The sequence below is a fragment of the Dermacentor andersoni genome, chromosome 6 (assembly GCF_023375885.2).
Source record: "Dermacentor andersoni chromosome 6, qqDerAnde1_hic_scaffold, whole genome shotgun sequence".
Lineage (NCBI taxonomy): Eukaryota > Metazoa > Arthropoda > Arachnida > Ixodida > Ixodidae > Dermacentor > Dermacentor andersoni.
In genome coordinates, this window is record NC_092819.1 from 93,807,737 (window position 1) to 93,832,082 (window position 24,346).

Consider the following 24,346-nt stretch of genomic DNA (forward strand, 5'->3'; position numbering starts at 1 on the left):
CCAATAAAGAGTTTTCTGAAACTGACAAGCGTCGCATAACTCTTGGGGCAATATATATCGCTGCGCACTCTCGCTGCAGCACTGGAAAAGGGTTGGATCGCCTAGATTTGCACAGGCAGTCTCCTGGCGATTACACTGCTCGCAATAAAGCCTTTTCTGAAACTGACACGCGTCGCATAACTCTTGGGGCACTATATATCGCTGCGCGCTCTCGCTGCAGGACTAGAAAAGGGTTGGATCGCCATGATTTGCACAGGATGTCTCCTGACGATTACGCTGCTCGCAACAAAGACTTTTCTGAAACTGACACGCGTCGCATAACTCTTGGGGCTCTATATATCACTGCGCGCTCTCGCTGCAGCACTAGAAAAGGGTTCGATCGCCTCGATTTGCACAGGCAGTTTCCTGACGATTACGCTGCTCGCAATGAAGCCTTTTCTGAAGCTGACACGCGTCGCATAACTCTTGGGGCACTATATCTCGCTGCGCGCTATCGCTGCAGCACTAGAAAAGGGTTGGATCGCCTTGATTTGCACAGGCTGTCTCCTGACGATTATGCTGCTCGCAATAAAGAGTTTTCTGAAACTAACACGCGTTGCATATCTCTTGGGGCACCATATATCGCTGCGCGCTCTCGCTGCAGCGCTGGAAAAGGGTTGGATCGCCTAGATTTGCACAGGCAGTCTCCTGGCGATTACGCCGCTCGCAATGAAGCACTTTCTGAAACTGACACGCGTCGCATAAGTCTTGGGGCAAAATATTTCGCTGCGCGCTCTCCATTCAGGACTAGAAAAGGGTTGGATCGCCATGATTTGCACACGCAGTCGCCTGGCGATTACGCTGCTCGCAATAAAGACTTTTCTGAAACTGACACGCGTCGCATAATCTTCGGGCATTATATATCACTGCGCGCTCTCGCTGCAGCACTAGAAAAGGGTTGGATCGCCTTGATTTGCACAGGTAGTCTCCTAGCGATTAAGCTGCTCGCAATAAAGCCTTTTCTGAAACTGACACGCGTCGCATAACCTTGGGGCACTATATATCGCTGCGCGCTCTCGCTGCAGCAGTAGAAAAGTGTTAGATCGCTTGATTTGCACAGGCAGTCTCTTGACGATTACGCTGCTCGCAATAAAGACTTTTCTGAAACTGACACGCGTCGCATAACTCTTGGGGCACTATATATCACTGCGCGCTCTCGGTGCAGCACTGGAAAAAGCTTGGAGCGCCTTGAATTCCACACGCAGTCTCCTGACGATTACGCAGCTCGCAATGAAGCCTTTTCTGAAGGTGACACGCGTCGTATAACTCTTGGGGCACTATATATCGCTGCGCGCTCTCGCTGCAGCACTAGAAAAGGGTTGGATCGCCTTGATTTGCACAGGCAGTCTCCTGACGTTTACGCTGCTCGCAATAAAGCCTTTTCTGAAACTTACAGGCGTCGCATAACTCCTGGGGCACTATATATCGCTGCGCGCGCTCGCTCCAGCAATAGAAAAGGGTGTGATCACCTTGATTTGCACTGGCAGTCTCCTGACGATTACGCTGCTAGCTATAAAGCCTTTTCTGAAACTTACACGCGTCGCATAACTCTTGGGGCACTATATATCACTGCGCGCTCTCGCTGCACCACTAGAAAAGGGTTGGATCGCCTTGATTTGCACAGGCAGTCTCCTGACGTTTACGCTGCTCGCAATAAAGCCTTTTCTGAAGCTGACAGGTGTCACATGCCTCTTGGGGCACTATATATCGCTACGCGCTCTCACTGCAGCATTATAAAAGGCTTCGATCGCCTCGATTTGCACAGGCAGTTTCCTGACGATTATGCTGCTTGCAATAAAAACTTTTCTGAAACTGACACGCGTCCCATAACACTCGGGGGGCTATATATGGCTGCGCGGTCTCGCTGCAGCACTAGAAAGAGGTTGGATCGCCTTTATTTGCACAGACAGTCTCCTGACGATTACGCTGCTCGCAATAAAGACTTTTCTGAAACTGACACACGTCGCATACCATTTCGGGCGCGATATATTGCTGCTCGCTCTCGCTGCAGCACTAGAAAGAGTTGGATCGACTTGATTTGCACAGGCAATCCCCTGAAGATTATGCTGCTCGCAATAAAGAGTTTTCTGAAACTGACACGCGTCGCATAACTCTTTGGGCACTATATATCGCTGCGCGCTCTTGCTGCAGCACTGGAAAAGGGTTGGATCGCCATGATTTGCACACGCAGTCTCCTGGCGATTACGCTGCTAGCAATAAGGACTTTTCTGAAACTAACACGCGTCGCTCTCGCTACAACGTTAGAAAAGGGTTGGATCACCTCGGTTTGCACAGGCAGTCTCCTGACGATTATGCTGCTCGCAATAAAGACTTTTCTGAAACTGACACGCGTCGCGTAACTCTTGGGGCACTATATATCGCTGCGCGCTCTCGCTGCAGCACTAGAAAAGAGTTGGATCGCCTTGATTTGCACAGGCAGTCTCCTAGCGATTAAGCTGCTCGCAATAAAGCCTTTTCTGAAACTGACACGCGTTGCATAACTCTTGGGGCACTATATATCGCTGCGCACTCTCGCTGCAGCACTAGAAAAGTGTTGGATCGCCTTCATTTGCACAGGCAGTCTCTTGACGATCACGCAGCTCGCAATAAAGACTTTTCTGACACTGACACGCGTCGCATACCATTTGGGGCGCGATATATTGCTGCTCGCTCTCGCTGCAGCATTATAAAAAGGTTCGATCGCCTCGATTTGCACAGGCAGTCTCTTGACGATTACGCTGCTCGCAATAAAAACTTTTCTGAGACTGACACACGTCGCATAACTCGTGGGGCACTATATATCGATGCGCGCTCTCGCTGCAGCACTAGAAAAGGGGTGGATCGCCTTGATTTGCACAGGCAGTCTCCTGACGTTTACGCTGCTCGCAATAAAGCCTTTTCTGAAACTTACACGCGTCGCATACTTCTTGGGGCATTATATATCACTGAGCACTCTCGCTGCAGCACTAGAAAAGGGTTGGATCGCATTGATTTGCACAGGCAGTCTCCTGACGGTTACGCTGCTCGCAATAAAGCCTTTTCCGAAGCTGACACACGTCGCATAACTCTTGGGGCACTATATATCGCTACGGGCTCTCGCTGCAGCACTAGAAAATGGTTGGATTGCCTTGATTTGCACAGGCAGTCTCCTGACGATTACGCTGCTCGCAATAAAGACTTTTCTCAAACTGACACGCGTCGCGTAACTCTTGGGGCACTATATATCGCTGCGCGCTCTCGCTGCAGCACTAGAAAAGAGTTGGATCGCCTTGATTTGCACACGCAGTCTCCTAGCGATTAAGCTGCTCGCAATAAAAACTTTTCTGAGACTGACACGCGTCGCATAACTCGTGGGGCACTATATATCGCTACGGACTCTCGCTGCAGCATTATAAAAAGGTTCGATCGCCTTGATTTGCACAGGCAGTGTCCTGACCTTTACGCTGCTCGCTATAAAGCCTTTGCTGAAACACACACGCGTCGCATAACGCTTAGGGCACTATATATCACTGCGTGCTCTCGCTGCAGCATTATAAAAGGGTTCGATCGCCTCGATTCGCACAGGCAGTCTCCTGACGATTACGCTGCTCGCAATAAAAACTTTTCTGAAACTGCCACGCATCGCATAACACTCGGGGGCTATATATGGCTGCGCGCTCTCGCTGCAGCACTAGAAAGAGGTTGGATCGCCTTTATTTGCACGGGCATTCTCCTGACGATTACGCTGCTCTTAGTAAAAACTTTTCTGAAACTAACACGCGTCGCATAACATTTCGGGCACGATATATCGCTGCTCGCTCTCGCTACAACGTTAGAAAAGGGTTGGATCACCTCGATTTGCACAGGCAGTCTCCTGACGATTACGCTGCTCGCAATAAAAACTTTTCTGAAACTGTCACGCGTCGCATAACTCTTGGACACTATATATCGCTGCGCGCGCTCGCTGCAGCACTAGAAAAGGGTTGGATCGCCTTGATTTGCACAGGCAATCTCCCGACGATTATGCTGCTCGCAATAAAGAATTTTCTGAAACTGACACGCGTCGCATAATTCTTGGGGCACTATATATCGCTGCGCGCTCTCGCTCCAGCAATAGAAAAGGGTGTGATCGCCTTGATTTGCACAGGCAGTCTCCTGACGATTACGCTGCTCGCTATAAAGCCTTTTCTGAAACTTACACGCGTCGCATAACTCTTGGGGCACTATGTATCACTGCGCGCTCTCGCTGCACCACTAGAAAAGGGTTGGATCGCCTTGATTTGCACAGGCAGTCTCCTGACGTTTACGCTGCTCGCAATAAAGCCTTTTCGGAAGCTGACAGGCGTCACATAACTCTTGGGGCACTATATATCGCTACGCGCTCTCACTGCAGCATTATAAAAGGGTTCGATCGCCTCGATTTGCACAGGCTGTTTCCTGACGATTATGCTGCTCGCAATAAAAACTTTTCTGAAACTGACACGCGTCCCATAACACTCGGATGGCTATATATGGCTGCGCGCTCTCGCTGCAGCACTAGAAAGAGGTTGGATCGCCTTTATTTGCACAGGCAGTCTGCTGACGATTACGCTGCTCTTAGTAAAGACTTTTCTGAAATTGACACCCGTCGCATAACATTTGCGGCGCGATATATCGCTGCTCGCTCTCGCTAGAACGTTAGAAAAGGGTTGGATCACCTCGATTTGCACAGGCAGTCTCCCGACGATTACGCTGCTCGCAAAAAAAACTTTTCTGAAACTGACACGCGTCGCATAACTCTTGGGGCACTATATATCGCTGCGTGCTCTCGCTGCAGCACTAGAAAAGGGTTGGATCGCCTTGATTTGCACAGGCAGTCTCCTGACGATTACGCTGCTCGCTATAAAGCCTTTTCTGAAACTGACACGCGTCGCATAACTCTTGGGGCACTATATATCGCTGCACGCTCTCGCTGCAGCACTAGAAAAGTGTTGGATCGCATTGATTTGCACAGGCAGTCTCTTGACGATCACGCAGCTCGCAATAAAGACTTTTCTGAAACTGACACGCGTCGCATAACTCTTGGGCCACCATATATCGCTGCGCGCTCTCGCTGCAGCACTAGAAAATGGTTGGGTCGCCTTGATTTGCACAGGCAGTCTCCTGACGATTACGCTGCTCGCAATAAAGACTTTTCTGAAACTGACACGCGTCGCAAACTTCTTGGGGCACTATATATCACTGCGCGCTCTCGCTGCAGCACTAGAAGCGGGTTAGATTGCCTTGATTTGCACAGGTATTTTCCTGACGTTTACGCTGCTCGCAATAAAGCCTTTCCTGAAGCTGACACGCGTCACATAACTCTTGGGGCACTATATATCGCTACGCGCTCTCGCTGCAGCATTATAACAGGGTTCGATCTCCTCCATTTGCACAGGCAGTCTCCTGACGGTTACGCTGCTCGCAATAAAGCCTTTTCCGAAGCTGACACACGTCGCATAACTCTTGGGGCACTATATATCGCTACGGGCTCTCGCTGCAGCACTAGAAAATGGTTGGATTGCCTTGATTTGCACAGGCAGTCTCCTGACGATTACGCTGCTCGCAATAAAGACTTTTCTGAAACTGACACGCGTCGCGTAACTCTTGGGGCACTATATATCGCTGCGCGCTCTCGCTGCAGCACTAGAAAATGGTTGGGTCGCCTTGATTTGCACAGGCAGTCTCTTGACGATCACGCAGCTCGCAATAAAGACTTTTCTGACACTGACACGCGTCGCATACCATTTGGGGCGCGATATATTGCTGCTCGCTCTCGCTGCAGCACTAGAAAGAGTTGGATCGCCTTGATTTGCACAGGCAATCTCCTGAAGATTATGCTGCTCGCAATAAAAACTTTTCTGAGACTGACACGCGTCGCATAACTCGTGGGGCACTATATATCGATGCGCGCTCTCGCTGCAGCACTAGAAAAGGGTTGGATCGCCTTGATTTGCACAGGCAGTCTCCTGACGTTTACGCTGCTCGCAATAAAGCCTTTCCTGAAGCTGACACGCGTCACATAACACTTGGGGCACTATTTACCGCTACGCCCTCTCGCTGCAGCATTGTAACAGGGTTCGATCGCCTCCATTTGCACAGGCAGTCTCCTGACGATTACGCAGCTCGCAAAAAAGACTGTTCTGAAACTGACACGCGTCGCATAACTCTTGGGGCACTATATATCGCTGCTCGCTCCCGCTACAACGTTGGAAAAGGGTTGGATCACCTCGATTTGCACAGGCAGCCTCCTGACGATTACGCTGCTCGCAATAGAAACTTTTCTGAAACTGACACGCGTCGCGTAACTCTTGGGGCACTATACATTGCTGCGCGCTCTCGCTGCAGCACGAGAAAAGTGTTGGATCGCCTTGATTTGCACAGGCAGTCTCCTGACGATTACGCTGCTCGCAATAAAGCCTTTTCTGAAACTGACACGCGTCGCATAACTCTTGGGGAACTATATATCACTGCGCGCTCTCGCTGCAGCACTAGAAAAGGGTTGGCTCGCCTTCATTTGCACACGCAGTCTCCTGACGATTGCGCTGCTCGCAATAAAGCCTTTTCTGAAGCTGACACGCGTCGCATAACTCTTGGGGCACTATATATTGCTGCGCGCTCTCTCTGCAGCACTAGAAAAGTGTTGGATCGCATTGATTTGCACAGGCAGTCTCCTGACGATTACGCTGCTCGCAATAAAGCCTTTTCTGAAACTGACACGCGTCGCATAACTCTTGGGGAACTATATATCACTGCGCGCTCTCGCTGCAGCACTAGAAAAGGGTTGGCTCGCCTTGATTTGCACACGCAGTCTCCTGACGATTGCGCTGCTCGCAATAAAGCCTTTTCTGAAGCTGACACGCGTCGCATAACTCTTGGGGCAATATATATCGCTACGCGCTCTCGCTGCAGCATTATAAATAGGTTCGATCGCCTCGATTTGCACAGGCAGTCTCCTGACGATTACGCTGCTCGCAATAAAAACTTTTCTGAAACTGACACGCGTCGCATAACTCTTGGGGCACTATATATCGCTGCGCGCTCTCTCTGCAGCACTAGAAAAGTGTTGGATCGCCTTGATTTGCACAGGCAGTCTCCTGACGTTTACGCTGCTCGCAATAAAGCCGTTTCTGAGACTTACACGCGTCGCATAATTCTTGGGGCACTATATATCACTGCGCGCTCTCGCTGCAGCACTAGAAAAGGGCTGGATCGCCTTGATTTGCACAGGCAGTCTCCTGACGTTTACGCTGCTCGCAATAAAGCCTTTCCTGAAGCTGACACGCGTCACATAACACTTGGGGCACTATTTATCGCTACGCGCTCTCGCTGCAGCATTGTAACAGGGTTCGATCGCCTCCATTTGCACAGGCAGTCTCCTGACGATTACGCAGCTCGCAATAAAAACTTTTCTGAAACTGACACGCGTCGCATAACACTCGGGGGGCTATATATGGGTGCGCGCTCTCGCTGCAGCACTAGAAAGAGGTTGGATCGCCTTTATTTGCACAGGCAGTCTCCTGACGATTAAGCTGCTCGCAATAGAAACTTTTCTGAAACTGACGCGTCGAATAACTCTTGGGGCACTATACATTGCTGCGCGCTCTCGCTGCAGCACGAGAAAAGTGTTGGATCGCCTTGATTTGCACAGGCGGTCTCCTGACGATTACGCTGCTCGCAATAAAGCCTTTTCTGAAACTGACACGCGTCGCATAACTCTTGGGGAACTATATATCACTGCGCGCTCTCGCTGCAGCACTAGAAATGGGTTGGCTCGCCTTGATTTGCACACGCAGTCTCCTGACGATTGCGCTGCTCGCAATAAAGCCTTTTCTGAAGCTGACACGCGTCGCATAACTCTTGGGGCAATATATATCGCTACGCGCTCTCGCTGCAGCATTATAAATAGGTTCGATCGCCTTGATTTGCACAGGCAGTCTCCTGACGTTTACGCTGCTCGCAATAAAGCCGTTTCTGAGACTTACACGCGTCGCATAATTCTTGGGGCACTATATATCACTGCGCGCTCTCGCTGCAGCACTAGAAAAGGGCTGGATCGCCTTGATTTGCACAGGCAGTCTCCTGACGTTTACGCTGCTCGCAATAAAGCCTTTCCTGAAGCTGACACGCGTCACATAACACTTGGGGCACTATTTATCGCTACGCCCTCTCGCTGCAGCATTGTAACAGGGTTCGATCGCCTCCATTTGCACAGGCAGTCTCCTGACGATTACGCAGCTCGCAATAAAGACTTTTCTGAAACTGACACGCGTCGCATAACTCTTGGGGCACTATATATCGCTGCTCGCTCTCGCTAAAACGTTGGAAAAGGGTTGGATCACCTCGATTTGCACAGGCAGTCTCCTGACGATTACGCTGCTCGCAATAGAAGCTTTTCTGAAACTGACACGCGTCGCATAACTCTTGGGGCACTATACATTGCTGCGCGCTCTCGCTGCAGCACGAGAAAAGGGTTGGATCGCCTTGATTTGCACAGGCAGTCTCCTGACGATTACGCTGCTCGCTATAAAGCCTTTTCTGAAACTGACACGCGTCGCATAACTCTTGGGGCACTATATATCGCTGCACGCTCTCGCTGCAGCACTAGAAAAGTGTTGGATCGCATTGATTTGCACAGGCAGTCTCTTGACGATCACGCAGCTCGCAATAAAGACTTTTCTGAAACTGACACGCGTTGCATAACTCTTGGGCCACCATATATCGCTGCGCGCTCTCGCTGCAGCACTAGAAAATGGTTGGGTCGCCTTGATTTGCACAGGCAGTCTCCTGACGATTACGCTGCTCGCAATAAAGACTTTTCTGAAACTGACACGCGTCGCAAACTTCTTGGGGCACTATATATCGCTACGCGCTCTCGCTGCAGCATTATAACAGGGTTCGATCTCCTCCATTTGCACAGGCAGTCTCCTGACGGTTACGCTGCTCGCAATAAAGCCTTTTCCGAAGCTGACACACGTCGCATAACTCTTGGGGCACTATATATCGCTACGGGCTCTCGCTGCAGCACTAGAAAATGGTTGGATTGCCTTGATTTGCACAGGCAGTCTCCTGACGATTACGCTGCTCGCAATAAAGACTTTTCTGAAACTGACACGCGTCGCGTAACTCTTGGGGCACTATATATCGCTGCGCGCTCTCGCTGCAGCACTAGAAAATGGTTGGGTCGCCTTGATTTGCACAGGCAGTCTCTTGACGATCACGCAGCTCGCAATAAAGACTTTTCTGACACTGACACGCGTCGCATACCATTTGGGGCGCGATATATTGCTGCTCGCTCTCGCTGCAGCACTAGAAAGAGTTGGATCGCCTTGATTTGCACAGGCAATCTCCTGAAGATTATGCTGCTCGCAATAAAAACTTTTCTGAGACTGACACGCGTCGCATAACTCGTGGGGCACTATATATCGATGCGCGCTCTCGCTGCAGCACTAGAAAAGGGTTGGATCGCCTTGATTTGCACAGGCAGTCTCCTGACGTTTACGCTGCTCGCAATAAAGCCTTTCCTGAAGCTGACACGCGTCACATAACACTTGGGGCACTATTTACCGCTACGCCCTCTCGCTGCAGCATTGTAACAGGGTTCGATCGCCTCCATTTGCACAGGCAGTCTCCTGACGATTACGCAGCTCGCAAAAAAGACTGTTCTGAAACTGACACGCGTCGCATAACTCTTGGGGCACTATATATCGCTGCTCGCTCTCGCTACAACGTTGGAAAAGGGTTGGATCACCTCGATTTGCACAGGCAGCCTCCTGACGATTACGCTGCTCGCAATAGAAACTTTTCTGAAACTGACACGCGTCGCGTAACTCTTGGGGCACTATACATTGCTGCGCGCTCTCGCTGCAGCACGAGAAAAGTGTTGGATCGCCTTGATTTGCACAGGCAGTCTCCTGACGATTACGCTGCTCGCAATAAAGCCTTTTCTGAAACTTACACGCGTCGCATAACCCTTGGGGCACTATATATCACTGCGCGCTCTCGCTGCACCACTAGAAAAGGCTTGGATCGCCTTGATTTGCACAGGCAGTCTCCTGACGTTTACGCTGCTCGCAATAAAGCCTTTTCTGAAGCTGACAGGTGTCACATAACTCTTGGGGCACTATATATCGCTACGCGCTCTCACTGCAGCATTATAAAAGACTTCGATCGCCTCGATTTGCACAGGCAGTTTCCTGACGATTATGCTGCTTGCAATAAAAACTTTTCTGAAACTGACACGCGTCGCATAACTCGTGGGGCACTATATATCGATGCGCGCTCTCGCTGCTAGCACTAGAAAAGGGGTGGATCGCCTTGATTTGCACAGGCAGTCTCCTGACGTTTACGCTGCTCGCAATAAAGCCTTTTCTGAAACTTACACGCGTCGCATACTTCTTGGGGCATTATATATCACTGAGCACTCTCGCTGCAGCACTAGAAAAGGGTTGGATCGCATTGATTTGCACAGGCAGTCTCCTGACGGTTACGCTGCTCGCAATAAAGCCTTTTCCGAAGCTGACACACGTCGCATAACTCTTGGGGCACTATATATCGCTACGGACTCTCGCTGCAGCATTATAAAAGGGTTCGATCGCCTCGATTCGCACAGGCAGTCTCCTGACGATTACGCTGCTCGCAATAAAAACTTTTCTGAAACTGCCACGCATCGCATAACACTCGGGGGCTATATATGGCTGCGCGCTCTCGCTGCAGCACTAGAAAGAGGTTGGATCGCCTTTATTTGCACGGGCATTCTCCTGACGATTACGCTGCTCTTAGTAAAAACTTTTCTGAAACTAACACGCGTCGCATAACATTTCGGGCGCGATATATCGCTGCTCGCTCTCGCTACAACGTTAGAAAAGGGTTGGATCACCTCGATTTGCACAGGCAGTCTCCTGACGATTACGCTGCTCGCAATAAAAACTTTTCTGAAACTGTCACGCGTCGCATAACTCTTGGACACTATATATCGCTGCGCGCGCTCGCTGCAGCACTAGAAAAGGGTTGGATCGCCTTGATTTGCACAGGCAATCTCCCGACGATTATGCTGCTCGCAATAAAGAATTTTCTGAAACTGACACGCGTCGCATAATTCTTGGGGCACTATGTATCACTGCGCGCTCTCGCTGCACCACTAGAAAAGGGTTGGATCGCCTTGATTTGCACAGGCAGTCTCCTGACGTTTACGCTGCTCGCAATAAAGCCTTTTCGGAAGCTGACAGGCGTCACATAACTCTTGGGGCACTATATATCGCTACGCGCTCTCACTGCAGCATTATAAAAGGGTTCGATCGCCTCGATTTGCACAGGCTGTTTCCTGACGATTATGCTGCTCGCAATAAAAACTTTTCTGAAACTGACACGCGTCCCATAACACTCGGATGGCTATATATGGCTGCGCGCTCTCGCTGCAGCACTAGAAAGAGGTTGGATCGCCTTTATTTGCACAGGCAGTCTGCTGACGATTACGCTGCTCTTAGTAAAGACTTTTCTGAAATTGACACCCGTCGCATAACATTTGGGGCGCGATATATCGCTGCTCGCTCTCGCTAGAACGTTAGAAAAGGGTTGGATCACCTCGATTTGCACAGGCAGTCTCCCGACGATTACGCTGCTCGCAAAAAAAAACTTTTCTGAAACTGACACGCGTCGCATAACTCTTGGGGCACTATATATCGCTGCGTGCTCTCGCTGCAGCACTAGAAAAGGGTTGGATCGCCTTGATTTGCACAGGCAGTCTCCTGACGATTACGCTGCTCGCTATAAAGCCTTTTCTGAAACTGACACGCGTCGCATAACTCTTGGGGCACTATATATCGCTGCACGCTCTCGCTGCAGCACTAGAAAAGTGTTGGATCGCATTGATTTGCACAGGCAGTCTCTTGACGATCACGCAGCTCGCAATAAAGACTTTTCTGAAACTGACACGCGTTGCATAACTCTTGGGCCACCATATATCGCTGCGCGCTCTCGCTGCAGCACTAGAAAATGGTTGGGTCGCCTTGATTTGCGCAGGCAGTCTCCTGACGATTACGCTGCTCGCAATAAAGACTTTTCTGAAACTGACACGCGTCGCAAACTTCTTGGGGCACTATATATCACTGCGCGCTCTCGCTGCAGCACTAGAAGCGGGTTAGATTGCCTTGATTTGCACAGGTATTTTCCTGACGTTTACGCTGCTCGCAATAAAGCCTTTCCTGAAGCTGACACGCGTCACATAACTCTTGGGGCACTATATATCGCTACGCGCTCTCGCTGCAGCATTATAACAGGGTTCGATCTCCTCCATTTGCACAGGCAGTCTCCTGACGGTTACGCTGCTCGCAATAAAGCCTTTTCCGAAGCTGACACACGTCGCATAACTCTTGGGGCACTATATATCGCTACGGGCTCTCGCTGCAGCACTAGAAAATGGTTGGATTGCCTTGATTTGCACAGGCAGTCTCCTGACGATTACGCTGCTCGCAATAAAGACGTTTCTGAAACTGACACGCGTCGCGTAACTCTTGGGGCACTATATATCGCTGCGCGCTCTCGCTGCAGCACTAGAAAAGAGTTGGATCGCCTTGATTTGCACACGCAGCCTCCTAGCCATTAAGCTGCTCGCAATAAAGCCTTTCTGAAACTGACACGCGTCGCATAACTCTTGGGGCACTATCTATCGCTGCGCGCTCTCGCTGCAGCACTAGAAAAGTGTTGGATCGCCTTGATTTGCACAGGCAGTCTCTTGACGATCACGCAGCTCGCAATAAAGACTTTTCTGACACTGACACGCGTCGCATACCATTTGGGGCGCGATATATTGCTGCTCGCTCTCGCTGCAGCACTAGAAAGAGTTGGATCGCCTTGATTTGCACAGGCAATCTCCTGAAGATTATGCTGCTCGCAATAAAGAGTTTTCTGAAACTGACACGCGTCGCATAAGTATTGGGGCACCGTATATCAATGCGCGCTCTCGCTGCAGCACTAGAAAAGGGTTGGATCGCCTTGATTTGCACACGCAGTCTCCTGACGATTACGCTGCTCGCAATAAAAACTTTTCTGAGACTGACACGCGTCGCATAACTCATGGGGCACTATATATCGATGCGCGCTCTCGCTGCAGCACTAGAAAAGGGTTGGATCGCCTTGATTTGCACAGGCGGTCTCCTGACGTTTACGCTGCTCGCAATAAAGCCTTTCCTGAAGCTGACACGCGTCACATAACACTTGGGGCACTATTTACCGCTACGCCCTCTCGCTGCAGCATTGTAACAGGGTTCGATCGCCTCCATTTGCACAGGCAGTCTCCTGACGATTACGCAGCTCGCAATAAAGACTGTTCTGAAACTGACACGCGTCGCATAACTCTTGGGGCACTATATATCGCTGCTCGCTCTCGCTACAACGTTGGAAAAGGGTTGGATCACCTCGATTTGCACAGGCAGCCTCCTGACGATTACGCTGCTCGCAATAGAAACTTTTCTGAAACTGACACGCGTCGCATAACTCTTGGGGCACTATACATTGCTGCGCGCTCTCGCTGCAGCACGAGAAAAGTGTTGGATCGCCTTGATTTGCACAGGCAGTCTCCTGACGATTACGCTGCTCGCAATAAAGCCTTTTCTGAAACTGACACGCGTCGCATAACTCTTGGGGAACTATATATCACTGCGCGCTCTCGGTGCAGCACTAGAAAAGGGTTGGCTCGCCTAGATTTGCACACGCAGTCTCCTGACGATTGCGCTGCTCGCAATAAAGCCTTTTCTGAAGCTGACACGCGTCGCAAAACTCTTGGGGCAATATATATCGCTACGCGCTCTCGCTGCAGCATTATAAATAGGTTCGATCGCCTCGATTTGCACAGGCAGTCTCCTGACGATTACGCTACTCGCAATAAAAACTTTTCTGAAACTGGCACGCGTCGCATAACACTCGGGGTGCTATATATGGGTGCGCGCTCTCGCTGCAGCACTAGAAAGAGGTTGGATCGCCTTTATTTGCACAGGCAGTCTCCTGACGATTAAGCTGCTCGCAATAGAAACTTTTCTGAAACTGACGCGTCGAATAACTCTTGGGGCACTATACATTGCTGCGCGCTCTCGCTGCAGCACGAGAAAAGTGTTGGATCGCCTTGATTTGCACAGGCAGTCTCCTGACGATTACGCTGCTCGCAATAAAGCCTTTTCTGAAACTGACACGCGTCGCATAACTCTTGGGGAACTATATATCACTGCGCGCTCTCGCTGCAGCACTAGAAATGGGTTGGCTCGCCTTGATTTGCACACGCAGTCTCCTGACGATTGCGCTGCTCGCAATAAAGCCTTTTCTGAAGCTGACACGCGTCGCATAACTCTTGGGGCAATATATATCGCTACGCGCTCTCGCTGCAGCATTATAAATAGGTTCGATCGCCTTGATTTGCACAGGCAGTCTCCTGACGTTTACGCTGCTCGCAATAAAGCCGTTTCTGAGACTTACACGCGTCGCATAATTCTTGGGGCACTATATATCACTGCGCGCTCTCGCTGCAGCACTAGAAAAGGGCTGGATCGCCTTGATTTGCACAGGCAGTCTCCTGACGTTTACGCTGCTCGCAATAAAGCCTTTCCTGAAGCTGACACGCGTCACATAACACTTGGGGCACTATTTATCGCTACGCCCTCTCGCTGCAGCATTGTAACAGGGTTCGATCGCCTCCATTTGCACAGGCAGTCTCCTGACGATTACGCAGCTCGCAATAAAACTTTTCTGAAACTGACACGCGTCGCATAACTCTTGGGGCACTATATATCGCTGCTCGCTCTCGCTACAACGTTGGAAAAGGGTTGGATCACCTCGATTTGCACAGGCAGTCTCCTGACGATTACGCTGCTCGCAATAGAAACTTTTCTGAAACTGACACGCGTCGCATAACTCTTGGGGCACTATACATTGCTGCGCGCTCTCGCTGCAGCACGAGAAAAGTGTTGGATCGCCTTGATTTGCACAGGCAGTCTCCTGACGATTACGCTGCTCGCAATAAAGCCTTTTCTGAAACTGACACGCGTCGCATAACTCTTGGGGAACTATATATCACTGCGCGCTCTCGGTGCAGCACTAGAAAAGGGTTGGCTCGCCTTGATTTGCACACGCAGTCTCCTGACGATTGCGCTGCTCGCAATAAAGCCTTTTCTGAAGCTGACACGCGTCGCAAAACTCTTGGGGCAATATATATCGCTACGTGCTCTCGCTGCAGCATTATAAATAGGTTCGATCGCCTCGATTTGCACAGGCAGTCTCCTGACGATTACGCTGCTCGCAATAAAAACTTTTCTGAAACTGACACGCGTCGCATAACTCTTGGGGCACTATATATCGCTGCGCGCTCTCTCTGCAGCACTAGAAAAGTGTTGGATCGCCTTGATTTGCACAGGCAGTCTCCTGACGTTTACGCTGCTCGCAATAAAGCCGTTTCTGAGACTTACACGCGTCGCATAATTCTTGGGGCACTATATATCACTGCGCGCTCTCGCTGCAGCACTAGAAAAGGGCTGGATCGCCTTGATTTGCACAGGCAGTCTCCTGACGTTTACGCTGATCGCAGTAAAGGCTTTCCTGAAGCTGACACGCGTCACATAACACTTGGGGCGCTATTTATCGCTACGCGCTCTCGCTGCAGCATTGTAACAGGGTTCGATCGCCTCCATTTGCACAGGCAGTCTCCTGACGATTACGCTGCTCGCAATAAAAACTTTTCTGAAACTGACACGCGTCGCATAACACTCGGGGGGCTATATATGGGTGCGCGCTCTCGCTGCAGCACTAGGAAGAGGTTGGATCGCCTTTATTTGCACAGGCAGTCTCCTGACGATTACGCTGCTCGCAATAAAGACTTTTCTGAAACTGACACGCGTCGCATACCATTTGGGGCGCGATATATTGCTGCTCGCTCTCGATGCAGCACTAGAAAGAGTTGGATCGCCTTGATTAGCACAGGCAATCTCCTGAAGATTATGCTGCTCGCAATAAAGAGTTTTCTGAAACTGACACGCGTCGCATAACTCTTTGGGCACTATATATCGCTGCGCGCTCTCCCTGCAGCACTGGAAAAGGGTTGGATCGCCTAGATTTGCACAGGCAGTCTCCTGGCGATTACGCTGCTCGCAATAAAGCCTTTTCTAAAACTGACACGCGTCGCATAACTCCTGGGGCACTATATATCGCTGCGCGCTCTCGCTGCAGGACTAGAAAAGGGTTGGATCGCCATGATTTGCACACGCAGTCTCCTGGCGATTACGCTGCTAGCAATAAAGGCTTTTCTGAAACTGACACGCTTCGCATAACATTTGGGGGGCGATATATCTCTGCACGCTCTAGCTGCAGCACTAGAAAATGGTTGGATTGCCTTGATTTGCACAGGCAGTCTCCTGACGATTACGCTGCTCGCAATAAAGACTTTTCTGAAACTGACACGCGTCGCATAACACTTGGGGCATATATATCGCTGCGCGCTCTCGCTGCAGCACTAGAAAAGAGTTGGATCGCCTTGATTTGCACAGGCAGTCTCCTAGCGATTAAGCTGCTCGCAATAAAGCCTTTTCTGAAACTGACACGCGTCGCATAACTCTTGGGGCACTATATATCGCTGTGCGCTCTCGCTGCAGCACTAGAAAAGTGTTGGATCGCCTTGATTTGCACAGGCAGTCTCTTGACGATCACGCAGCTCGCAATAAAGACTTTTCTGAAACTGACACGCATCGCATAACTCTTGCGGCACCATATATCGCTGCGCGCTCTCGCTGCAGCACTAGAAAAGGGTTGGATCGCCTTGATTTGCACACGCAGTCTCCTGACGATTACGCTGCTCGCAATAAAGCCTTTTCTGAAGCTGACACGCGTCGCATAACTCTTGGGGCACGATATATCGCTACGCGCTCTCGCTGCAGCATTATAAAAGGGTTCGATCGCCTCGATTTGCACAGGCAGTCTCTTGACGATTACGCTGCTCGCAATAAAAACTTTTCTGAGACTGACACGCGTCGCATAACTCGTGGGGCACTATATATCGATGCGCGCTCTCGCTGCAGCACTAGAAAAGGGTTGGATCGCATTGATTTGCACAGGCAGTCTCCTGACGTTTACGCTGCTCGCCATAAAGCCTTTTCTAAAACTTACACGCGTCGCATACTTCTTGGGGCACTATATATCGCTGCTCGCTCTCGCTACAACGTTGGAAAAGGGTTGGATCACCTCGATTTGCACAGGCAGTCTCCTGACGATTACGCTGCTCGCAATAAAAACTTTTCTGAAACTGACACGCGTCGCATAACTCTTGGACACTATATATCGCTGCGCGCGCTCGCTGCAGCACTAGAAAAGGGTTGGATCGCCTTGATTTGCACAGGCAATCTCCCGACGATTATGCTGCTCGCAATAAAGAATTTTCTGAAACTGACACGCGTCGCATAATTCTTGGGGCACTATATATCGCTGCGCGCTCTCGCTGCAACACTAGAAAAGGGTTGGATCGCTTTGATTTGCACAGGCAACCTCCCGACGATTATGCTGCTCGCAATAAAGAATTTTCTGAAACTGACACGCGTCGCATAATTCTTGGGGCACTATATATCGCTGCGCGCTCTCGCTGCAACACTAGAAAAGGGTTGGATCGCCTTAATTTGCACAGGCAGTCTCCTGACGTTTACGCTGCTCGCAATAAAGCCTTTTCTGAAACTTACACGCGTCGCATAACTCCTGGGGCACTATATATCGCTGCGCGCTCTCCCTCCAGCAATAGAAAAGGGTGTGATCGCCTTGATTTGCAAAGGCAGTTTCCTGACGATTACGCTGCTCGCTATAAAGCCTTTTCTGAAACTTACACGCGTCGCATAACTCTTGGGGCACTATGTATCACTGCGCGCTCTCGCTGTACCACTAGAGAAGGGTTGGATCGCCTAGATTTGCACAGGCAGTCTCCTGACGTTTAAGCTGCTCGCAATAAAGCCTTTTCGGAAGCTGACAGGCGTCACATAACTCTTGGGGCACTATATATCGCTACGCGCTCTCACTGCAGCATTATAAAAGGGTTCGATCGCCTCGATTTGCACAGGCAGTTTCCTGACGATTATGCTGCTCGCAATAAAAACTTTTCTGAAACTGACACCCGTCCCATAACACTCGGATGGCTATATATGGCTGCGCGCTCTCGCTGCAGCACTAGAAAGAGGTTGGATCGCCTTTATTTGCACAGGCAGTCTGCTGACGATTACGCTGCTCTTAGTAAAGACTTTTCTGAAATTGACACGCGTCGCATAACATTTGGGGCGCGATATATCGCTGCTCGCTCTCGCTAGAACGTTAGAAATGGGTTGGATCACCTCGATTTGCACAGGCAGTCTCCCGACGATTACGCTGCTCGCAAAAAAAACTTTTCTGAAACTGACACGCGTCGCATAACTCTTGGGGCACTATATATCGCTGCGTGCTCTCGCTGCAGCACTAGAAAAGGGTTGGATCGCCTTGATTTGCACAGGCAGTCTCCTGACGATTACGCTGCTCGCTATAAAGCCTTTTCTGAAACTGACACGCGTCGCATAACTCTTGGGGCACTATATATCGCTGCACGCTCTCGCTGCAGCACTAGAAAAGTGTTGGATCGCATTGATTTGCACAGGCAGTCTCTTGACGATCACGCAGCTCGCAATAAAGACTTTTCTGACACTGACACGCGTCGCATACCATTTGGGGCGCGATATATTGCTGCTCGCTCTCGCTGCAGCACTAGAAAGAGTTGGATCGCCTTGATTTGCACAGGCAATCTCCTGAAGATTATGCTGCTCGCAATAAAGAGTTTTCTGAAACTGACACGCGTCGCATAACTATTGGGGCACCATATATCACTGCGCGCTCTCGCTGCAGCACTAGAAAAGGGTTCTATCGCCTTGATTTGCACACGCAGTCTCCTGACGATTACGCTGCTCGCAATAAAGCTTTTTCTGAAGCTGACACGCGTCGCATAACTCTTGGGGCACTATATATCGCTACGCGCTCTCGCTGCAGCATTATAAAAAGATTCGATCGCCTCGATTTGCACAGGCAGTCTCTTGACGATTACGCTGCTCGCAATAAAAACTTTTCTGAGACTGACACGCGTCGCATAACTCGTGGGGCACTATATATCGATGCGCGCTCTCGCTGCAGCACTAGAAAAGGGTTGGATCGCCTTGATTTGCACAGGCAGTCTCCTGACGTTTATGCTGCTCGCAATAAAGCCTTTTCTGAAACTTACACGCGTCGCATACTTCTTGGGGCATTATACATCACTGAGCACTCTCGCTGCAGCACTAGAAAAGGGTTGGATCGCATTGATTTGCACAGGCAGTCTCCTGACGGTTACGCTGCTCGCAATAAAGCCTTTTCTGAAACTGAAACGCGTCGCATAACTCTTGGGGAACTATATATCACTGCGCGCTCTCTCTGCAGCACTAGAAAAGGGTTGGCTCGCCTTGATTTGCACACGAAGTCTCCTGACGATTGCGCTGCTCGCAATAAAGCCTTTTCTGAAGCTGACACGCGTCGCATAACTCTTGGGGCAATATATATCGCTACGCGCTCTCGCTGCAGCATTATAAATAGGTTCGATCGCCTCGATTTGCACAGGCAGTCTCCTGACGATTACGCTGCTCGCAATAAAAACTTTTCTGAAACTGACACGCGTTGCATAACTCTTGGGGCACTATATATCGCTGCGCGCTCTCGCTGTAGCACTAGAAAAGGGCTGGATCGCCTTGATTTGCACAGGCAGTCTGCTGACGTTTACGCTGCTCGCAATAAAGCCTTTCCTGAAGCTGACACGCGTCACATAACTCTTGGGGCACTATTTATCGCTACGCGCTCTCGCTGCAGCATTATAACAGGGTTCGATCGCCTCCATTTGCACAGGCAGTCTCCTGACGATTACGCAGCTCGCAATAAAAACTTTTCTGAAACTGACACGCGTCGTATAACACTCGGGGGGCTATATATGGGTGCGTGCTCTCGCTGCAGAACTAGAAAGAGGTTGGATCGCCTTTATTTGCACAGGCAGTCTTCTGACGATTACGCTGCTCGCAATAAAGATTTTTCTTAAACTGACACGCGTCGCATAGCATTTGGGGCGCGATATATTGCTGCTCGCTCTCGCTGCAGCACTAGAAAGAGTTGGATCGCCTTGATTTGCACAGGCAATCTCCTGAAGATTATGCTGCTCGCAATAAAGAGTTTTCTGAAACTGACACGCGTCGCATAACTCTTGGGGCACTATATATTACTGAGCACTCTCGCTGCAGCACTAGAAAAGGGTTGGATCGCCTTGATTTGCACAGGCAGTCTCCTGACGGTTACGCTGCTCGCAATAAAGCCTTTTCCGAAGCTGACACACATCGCATAACTCTTGGGGCACTATATATCGCTACGGGCTCTCGCTGCAGCATTATAAAAGGGTTCGATCGACTTGATTTGCAGAGGCAGTCTCCTGACGATTACGCTGCTCGCAATAAAGCCTTTTCTGAAGCTGACACGCGTCGCATAACTCTTGGGGCACTATATATCGCTACGCGCTCTCGCTGCAGCATTATAAAAAAGTTCGATCGCCTCGATTTGCACAGGCAGTCTCCTGACGATTACGCTGCTCGCAATAGAAACTTTTCTGAAACTGACACGCGTCGCATAACTCTTGGGGCACTATATATCGCTGCGCGCTCTCGCTGCAGCACTAGAAAAGGGTTGGATCGCCTTGATTTGCACAGGCAGTCTCCTGACGTTTACGCTGCTCGCAATAAAGCCTTTTCTGAAACTGACACGCGTCGCATAACTCTTGGGGAACTATATATCACTGCGCGCTCTCGCTGCAGCATTATAACAGGGTTCGACAGCCTCCATTTGCACAGGCAGTCTCCTGGCGATTACGCAGCTCGCAATAAAAACTTTTCTGAAACTGACACGCGTCGCATAACATTTGGGGCGCGATATATCGCTGCTCGCTTTTGCTAGAACGTTAGAAAAGGGTTGGATCACCTGGATTTGCACAGGCAGTCTCCTGACGATTACGCTGCTCGCAAAAAAAACTTTTCTGAAACTGACACGCGTCGCATAACTCTTGGGGCACTATATATCGCTGCGTGCTCTCGCTGCAGCACTAGAAAAGGGTTGGATTGCCTTGATTTGCACAGGCAGTCTCCTGACGATTACGCTGCTCGCAATAAAGACTTTTCTGAAACTGAAACGCGTCGCATAACTCTTGGGGAACTATATATTACTGCGCGCTCTCGCTGCAGCACTAGAAAAGGGTTGGCTCGCCTTGATTTGCACACGCAGTCTCCTGACGATTGCGCTGCTCGCAATAAAGCCTTTTCTGAAGCTGACACGCGTCGCATAACTCTTGGGGCAATATATATCGCTACGCGCTCTCGCTGCAGCATTATGAATAGGTTCGATCGCCTCGATTTGCACAGGCAGTCTCCTGACGATTACGCTGCTCGCAATAAAAACTTTTCTGAAACTGACACGCGTTGCATAACTCTTGGGGCACTATATATCGCTGCGCGCTCTCGCTGTAGCACTAGAAAAGGGCTGGATCGCCTTGATTTGCACAGGCAGTCTGCTGACGTTTACGCTGCTCGCAATAAAGCCTTTCCTGAAGCTGACACGCGTCACATAACTCTTGGGGCACTATTTATCGCTACGCGCTCTCGCTGCAACATTATAACAGGGTTCGATCGCCTCCATTTGCACAGGCAGTCTCCTGACGATTACGCAGCTCGCAATAAAAACTTTTCTGAAACTGACACGCGTCGCATAACACTCGGGGGGCTATATATGGGTGCGTGCTCTCGCTGCAGAACTAGAAAGAGGTTGGATCGCCTTTATTTGCACAGGCAGTCTTCTGACGATTACGCTGCTCGCAATAAAGATTTTTCTTAAACTGACACGCGTCGCATAGCATTTGGGGCGCGATATATTGCTGCTCGCTCTCGCTGCAGCACTAGAAAGAGTTGGATCGCCTTGATTTGCACAGGCAATCTCCTGAAGATTATGCTGCTCGCAATAAAGAGTTTTCTGAAACTGACACGCGTCGCATAACTCTTGGGGCACTATATATTACTGAGCACTCTCGCTGCAGCACTAGAAAAGGGTTGGATCGCCTTGATTTGCACAGGCAGTCTCCTGACGGTTACGCTGCTCGCAATAAAGCCTTTTCCGAAGCTGACACACGTCGCATAACTCTTGGGGCACTATATATCGCTACGGGCTCTCGCTGCAGCATTATAAAAGGGTTCGATCGACTTGATTTGCAGAGGCAGTCTCCTGACGATTACGCTGCTCGCAATAAAGCCTTTTCTGAAGCTGACACGCGTCGCATAACTCTTGGGGCACTATATATCGCTACGCGCTCTCGCTGCAGCATTATAAAAAAGTTCGATCGCCTCGATTTGCACAGGCAGTCTCCTGACGATTACGCTGCTCGCAATAGAAACTTTTCTGAAACTGACACGCGTCGCATAACTCTTGGGGCACTATATATCGCTGCGCGCTCTCGCTGCAGCACTAGAAAAGGGTTGGATCGCCTTGATTTGCACAGGCAGTCTCCTGACGTTTACGCTGCTCGCAATAAAGCCTTTTCTGAAACTGACACGCGTCGCATAACTCTTGGGGAACTATATATCACTGCGCGCTCTCGCTGCAGCATTATAACAGGGTTCGACAGCCTCCATTTGCACAGGCAGTCTCCTGGCGATTACGCAGCTCGCAATAAAAACTTTTCTGAAACTGACAGGCGTCGCATAACATTTGGGGCGCGATATATCGCTGCTCGCTTTTGCTAGAACGTTAGAAAAGGGTTGGATCACCTGGATTTGCACAGGCAGTCTCCTGACGATTACGCTGCTCGCAAAAAAAACTTTTCTGAAACTGACACGCGTCGCATAACTCTTGGGGCACTATATATCGCTGCGTGCTCTCGCTGCAGCACTAGAAAAGGGTTGGATTGCCTTGATTTGCACAGGCAGTCTCCTGACGATTACGCTGCTCGCAATAAAGACTTTTCTGAAACTGAAACGCGTCGCATAACTCTTGGGGAACTATATATTACTGCGCGCTCTCGCTGCAGCACTAGAAAAGGGTTGGCTCGCCTTGATTTGCACACGCAGTCTCCTGACGATTGCGCTGCTCGCAATAAAGCCTTTTCTGAAGCTGACACGCGTCGCATAACTCTTGGGGCAATATATATCGCTACGCGCTCTCGCTGCAGCATTATAAATAGGTTCGATCGCCTCGATTTGCACAGGCAGTCTCCTGACGATTACGCTGCTCGCAATAAAAACTTTTCTGAAACTGACACGCGTTGCATAACTCTTGGGGCACTATATATCGCTGCGCGCTCTCGCTGTAGCACTAGAAAAGGGCTGGATCGCCTTGATTTGCACAGGCAGTCTGCTGACGTTTACGCTGCTCGCAATAAAGCCTTTCCTGAAGCTGACACGCGTCACATAACTCTTGGGGCACTATTTATCGCTACGCGCTCTCGCTGCAGCATTATAACAGGGTTCGATCGCCTCCATTTGCACAGGCAGTCTCCTGACGATTACGCAGCTCGCAATAAAAACTTTTCTGAAACTGACACGCGTCGCATAACACTCGGGGGGCTATATATGGGTGCGTGCTCTCGCTGCAGAACTAGAAAGAGGTTGGATCGCCTTTATTTGCACAGGCAGTCTTCTGACGATTACGCTGCTCGAAATAAAGATTTTTCTTAAACTGACACGCGTCGCATAGCATTTGGGGCGCGATATATTGCTGCTCGCTCTCGCTGCAGCACTAGAAAGAGTTGGATCGCCTTGATTTGCACAGGCAATCTCCTGAAGATTATGCTGCTCGCAATAAAGAGTTTTCTGAAACTGACACGCGTCGCATAACTCTTGGGGCACTATATATTACTGAGCACTCTCGCTGCAGCACTAGAAAAGGGTTGGATCGCCTTGATTTGCACAGGCAGTCTCCTGACGGTTACGCTGCTCGCAATAAAGCCTTTTCCGAAGCTGACACACGTCGCATAACTCTTGGGGCACTATATATCGCTACGGGCTCTCGCTGCAGCATTATAAAAGGGTTCGATCGACTTGATTTGCAGAGGCAGTCTCCTGACGATTACGCTGCTCGCAATAAAGCCTTTTCTGAAGCTGACACGCGTCGCATAACTCTTGGGGCACTATATATCGCTACGCGCTCTCGCTGCAGCATTATAAAAAAGTTCGATCGCCTCGATTTGCACAGGCAGTCTCCTGACGATTACGCTGCTCGCAATAGA